The sequence below is a fragment of the Diadema setosum genome, chromosome 18, assembly GCF_964275005.1.
Source record: "Diadema setosum chromosome 18, eeDiaSeto1, whole genome shotgun sequence".
Lineage (NCBI taxonomy): Eukaryota > Metazoa > Echinodermata > Echinoidea > Diadematoida > Diadematidae > Diadema > Diadema setosum.
In genome coordinates, this window is record NC_092702.1 from 17,341,547 (window position 1) to 17,348,183 (window position 6,637).

Sequence of the window (6,637 nt, forward strand, 5' to 3'; positions counted from 1 at the left end):
AACCTGAAACAAAGGGCCACCATAACGCTTTGCATAAATGATATTTGCATCTCCTCTTCAATACGAGACATGGTAAATCAAACCCATTTTGAAGCAATTCAAGCTAGTATGTCATGACGTCACGATAAAGGTATCTGCGACCGTCACTGGGATATCTTAGGTCTCGATTTGTAGAGTAGTGCAGAAAGTTCTTATTGTGTTCTCTTCCAAATCGTTGGTATGAATGTTGAATTTCACAGATTTCTGCTATGACTACAATACTATGTTTGTGTGTTTTGTATTTGTTTGTTTAGACTGACTTTGTGGATCTAGCAAACGTTTTCTCCTTCAACATTATGCGTACATCTCGATGGCAACAGCAGAGAGACTGGCGGAAAAGACTACTCAGTCATTTCCTCTTCCCTGTGGGGAGCCTATACCCTCTGGGTCTTGTCATCATGCTCCGTGTAGCCGTATGACCGGATACACCAGACATCTCGCGACCAGTCAGGCGATCGACGTTCTCCGCAATTGTGACGTCATGTACGAATGAAGACAACGAGCCTGGTGGTGCACATGACATCATATTGGATTATTTGGAGTTCATTTCTGTTCCTTCCTGCCTTGCCGATCTGTTTCCATGCAGCAGTAAACAACTAAAACATCATAGGAGCTGGATTCAGTGTGAATAGATTTTGTTCCACTTATATTATTCTCCTTCACCATTTTGGATCGTTTGCTTAAAGGTACTGTTTACCAATGGGAGCAGTAATTTTAAAAAGAATGTTCGAAATATCACATTTGATGCATAATCATGCGTATAGGTCAGTAAACTGTTGTATCACAAAACATCCTACCACATAAAAAAAAAAATAACTGTTATAAAGCCTGAAATGTAACGAGATATCACTATTTTCCCCAATAAACCGTATCTGTAGACGGTTTAGTCCAGAAACATTTTCATCATATAACTATTGTTCACATTTTCTGTATCTAACAATATTTAACATTGATTATACTGATTCGAATTTTTTTTACATTGGTTGTTTCTATCCCTAACTCACATGATTTTTAGAACTATTTTGAAGCACTAAAGCTGGATTTTTGTTCCATCTGCAAATGATAATTCTAAACCAGGGAGGTGTCGTCTCACCTCCCTGTTCCAAACACACCAACATTATTTTCACAACACACGTGATTCGCCACCTCCATCCCTTTCTCTTTTCTTTTTTTTTTAATTGAAAAGTAAGGGATTGTAGAAGAAGTGAATTTCTACTTCTCATACACGTGATGACACACTCATTAAAGCAAGCAAGGCGAGTGCCATTAACATCTAAATCACACGCAGCCAACAAAGGATAGTGGCCACTATATACCAGACATGGTCACTAGGGGCATGTATAAGCGTAAAAAGGATGTACACAAAGTGTCACAGTTGTTATTAGGGCGTGCAATGATTATGATGGTTAACGACAATTAGACTTGCTCAAAGAACGACAAAATGGAAAAGAGAAGGAGCTAATGGTCAAAATCTTTGCGAATGCACTTGGGCTGATCTCTCCAATCTTTTAGTGGCAAATTGGATAGTGAGCAACTCGTGATTGGTAAAAGACGAACTTGATGATACCAGGGAGGTGAGAGGAGTCTCACCTCCCTGATGATACTATCACCATTATTTTCACTATTTTACCCTTGTTTCATTCCGATATTCCACTCAAATTACATTACATTCCGCGACGATTATTGCCGTAACGTAATTATGTACTTCTAATTATTGAAGTGCGAACGTTTAACCTTGTTCAGATGTCCTCTTCGCGTCACTGTATTAGTTCTATATGGAGTAGGCATATTCGATAACTGAATCAAGAAACTCGTGATGGCAGATCATTCAAACTTGAAGGAAAGACCTGAGTTGAGACGATAGTTTCTTTTCTTCCAAGCATTCTGGTTACAGTTCGTTATTCCGAAGGTTCGTTATTCCGAAGATTCGTTATTCCGAAGGTACGTGTATCCGAAAATGTGATAAGGTTTGTTATTCCGAAGGTTCATTAATCCGAAAATAAAATATGGTTCGTTATTCCGAAGGTTCATTTATCCGAAAATGAAACAAAGCTCGGTATTCCGAAGGTTCGTTACGGACCCTATTTCATTTTCAAATCAACGAATCTCGGAATAACGAACCCTATTTAATTTTCGGATTAACGAACCTTCGAAATAACGAACCCTATTTCATTTTCGGATAAACGAGCCTTCGGAATACCGAACCCTATTTCATTTTCGGATTAACGAACCTTCGGAATAACGCCACAAATGATCGGATTTTCGAACCCTTTTTTATTTTCGGATTAACGAACCTCTAGGTAAAGGAAATTTGTGTATTTCGGATTAACGAACCTTCGAAATAACGAACAGCACCCATTTATCCACTATTGTGAGTATTGTGAGTTTTTTTTTCTTTCTTTTCACCATTCTTCAGTTGGGTACACACGGCTCATCGAATAGTGCTTGCAAGTTGAACATTATTAGATATGTCTGAAATGTATTCAATATTCAATATTCAACTTTATTTTCACTTCCATCAAATAAACAAAGAAATTATATACATTGCATATGTACAGGATATTTGTAATACTTGCAGAACATAATTTGACAAGGTATATAAATATGAAAATGAGAAGTAGATGCGATTACATCTTTGTTAATATATACATAAAGCGAATAATACAAGTCAACTAAGGATGAGGATGGAAGTGGAGGGTCCCACTAAGAAGCAGAGCTTGTACGATATGGGACCCTCAGAAAATACACAAAACAGCAATATAAAACAAAATAAACGAACCGATGTCAACTGACATCAAGATGATTGGGAAGGGAAAAAGAAAGAAAAGGAAAAAAAGAGAAAAAAGAGAAAAAAAGGGGAGAAAAAGGGGAAAAAAACTACAGCACGTGCTGCAAGTATCTTCTGTACTTCAAAATAATCACTGTTTATAATGATGAAGTATATTTATTTATCATGTTTTGAGTGATCAATGTATGTTACAAGCCTAGCTTTTTAGTGGACCCTCTTTTTCCATACCTACTTCATTGTTATTCTTCAAAGCATGCATATTTGTTCTTAGTTATACTACTTATATCATAACTTATTATATATATGATGCGATTCACTTTTCGTTCTGTGTATCACTTTTCCTTGATTGAAATTGATCAAACAATGTAATTGTTTTATGCACAATAACTGTTTCATTCCTGGTTTGTTGGAAAATAAAACTTGAATTTAATTGAATTGAATTGAATTGAATTAAATTAAATTAAATTAAATTAAATTAAATCAAATTAAATTAAATTAAATTAAATTAAATTGATTTGAATTGAATTGAATTGAATTGAATTGAATTGAATTGAATTGAATTGAATTGAATTGAACTAACTGGCATTGTTATGACGACTGCCGTACTACTCAACTCATTGCTCAAGTGTCTCAGTAACGAAAGTGCCAACGTGTAATGCGTACCAATTGCTTCTCCTCGCCCTCCGTTTGATTTTGTGCCAAATAAAGTCTGGAACTCGATAGACATCAGTCCAAATCATAGATCTGAAGACAAAACGCGATATCCAAGCAGACGTGGCGTGTCCTAGCAGTACTAATTTGGAAGGTGGAACGTGGATTTTGGCCACGCGCGAGGCTAAATAGACACAGCTGATCCTATAACAGGCTCATCGAGAGCGTACAAATCTCAAGGCTACTTCTCAAAAGATGAAACATGAAATTTAAACTTGCGCCCGGCGAAAGTCTTGAAAAAATTGTTGGCACGTCTTCATGATTACACTGATGTTTAATTATCATAGACAGATTCGACTCCTCCCATTTAGTTTAAAACCTTGAAGTCACATCGTAACCATTTATCTTTCTGATCAAGATCACTCACTATAAAAACTTTCAAACGGCGACAGACATAAACAAGCAAACCAACGAAAGTACCACGGAAATAATTATAATTCTCTTTATATCCCTCTTTGTATATATATATATATATATATATATATATATATATATATATATATATATACATATATATATATATATATATATATATATATATATATATACATATATATGCATATACATGTGTGTGTGTGTGTGTCTGTCTAATGTCGTTCGTTTTGTCTGTTAGTCTGTTAGTGCAGGTGTGTTAACAAGTTACTCACGTTCACTCTCTATACATTAGATTAAAATAACTTTCTTATCCAGTTTCTTTTTTTTTAATGACCGTTGTAACAACCATGAATTGGTGAGTAATGTCCCTGAAATTAACGTCTGCGTCAAGCGATGGCTTTTTCCTTCACGATTTGCATAGCAAAATGTCGAAACGAAGTGTACGCCTTGGATCAGAAAAAGGAAAGGGACGGTTGCGTAGGTAAGTGAAAAATGAGGAAAGGACTTTTATCGTTGCTGTCACGAAAGTGAAGGCTTATGAAATTGGTGCCGCCATCTCATCTCAGTTGTAACAAGGACGGACGACCGGTATACATAGTAGAATATGATGTGATAAACAGGCAACAAGTAAATCAAACCCTTTACCTGAGACGCAAGTATATTTGACGCAACGGATCAAAGTTCGTCTCTGGTTAGCTGTTTGAAAAACTACACTAAAACAACAACAACAACAACATCATCGACAAGAGTAACTGATATAGACTAAATACTGCTGCGCCATTGAACAGATTGATTAGTTTTCCATCGGTGTGTGGCGGAGAGATAGCGAAGCAGGGCGTTCAACTCGCTTTGCCCCCGGTCCATCACGAAGTCCTAACCGATATATCGTTTGATTGCTTCGGGAAGTGTCTTCGGTAATCAGATAACATAGAAATCCTGCAAGCCTTCTGAGCATGCAGGGGAGTGTGCCGAGATGCGCAGACGACCTGCCCACGCGCTCGCAGAATTTCTATTTTTTTTTCTCTCTCTCCCTTCTCTCTTCTTTTCGGGGCTTGTCTTCATCGAGAGCGAGGCTAATAACGCGAACATATGTCACCCCTCGTCAAAACGCCTGCCACTGCCAAATGAGGACTCACATTTTGTGAAACAGCCTGTCCAATTTTCTCCCTTTTTTCGCAGAGGAAGGCGGCATGACACTCTGGCAGAAGGGAAAATAATTAACGCATTGATTGGAGTTGATATGACAACACTTATCGCGGTAGGGTCTCTTTCCCGTTTGTTAGGCAAACTATTAAGTGCATAATATACATATAAATTTAGCAGTATGTTTAGTTGAAGAGCATCTATATGCATATATAAATACATGTATATATATTATACATCGTGTACAAATAAATATATTTACTTATTCATATTTATACACATACTGTATATATTTCCCAACTTAATAATGTATGGTGATGAAAACATGACTTGTATCATAATCAAAAACCAACGACAATAAACAATTGTTAAAGCAGAGTATGTGATACCATCGAAACGAAATCTAACCGTACTTACATGTATTTTAAAGTTTTATTATTGCTTAAGATACCCAACACGCTGATGAGTAAGCTACATTCCGCCCATGTCGAGTCCTCTTTTATAAAGCGATCGAAATGTGCTATGGGAAGTGACGCGTTAACGATAGCATCTCGGTCGTACGACGATGAGTGGGCGTGTGATTATGCTCCGCTGGAAATCGCACGACCCGATTGGTCTGAAGTTTTTCCTCAATGGTATGGTGCGATGCGGCTCGTCCTTGTCTCTATTAGACGTAAGGGTAAATGAACTTTCGCCCGTAAGATGCGTTATCAAAAGAGCGCGACTCGCATTAGGATGTGCAGCTGTCTTCAGCTGCTCTGATCGATACAATGTGAGGCAACTTTTCACTGATTTCACACCAAAACGTCGTTTCTCGTGAATCCCTCAAGTTGACTACCCGTCCAACATATAACATGGGTGTATTATAGCATTCGAAGAGTCAGCAAAACTTATAAAATGATGCAGAATAACGGAACTCACTACGGCCCACTGATCATTAAGCATATAAACGCTTCACCGTCATCACATACAAGGATTGTCTTGTCTACACATCATGATATTCAACGCTAATATGGATCCTGGTTGTACTTGTAAGCCGTGCTTACTTGCATAATTGGGTGAAATAGACCAGGAATATTACTCATAACAGCTGTCGTCCCACTTCAAGTCCTGGGCAAGTCAACGCAGAGACGGTTCTCATTTCGCTAGCTAAAACTGCCATAACTTGTTGAAATGATTTTCATGACACCCTGATTTATTATACCTTTAACAGGGTGACACTTGTGTGGTAACCCGCCGTGAGTGAGTGCAGATGATCTGGGATAATTGCGGCTAACTATACTTAAATTTGTTACCGCCTTCGCATATATCCATGTACTGGTTTTGTCAGAACTTACTACAAGCATTTTAATTTCATTTCATTTCATTTCATTTCATATAATACCATTTCATTTTATTTCATTTCATTTACAGTATTTCATTTCCAACAAAAATGCAATCGCAAATAAGCAGATAAATACATAAATCATGCTACACTATATCTCATATCATTCTATCTGTACATGGATATTTTAACATCCTAAAAAACTGCCATTTTCTCCTTTGTTTTAAATGTATTAAGAATATTTTTATCAACTAAAG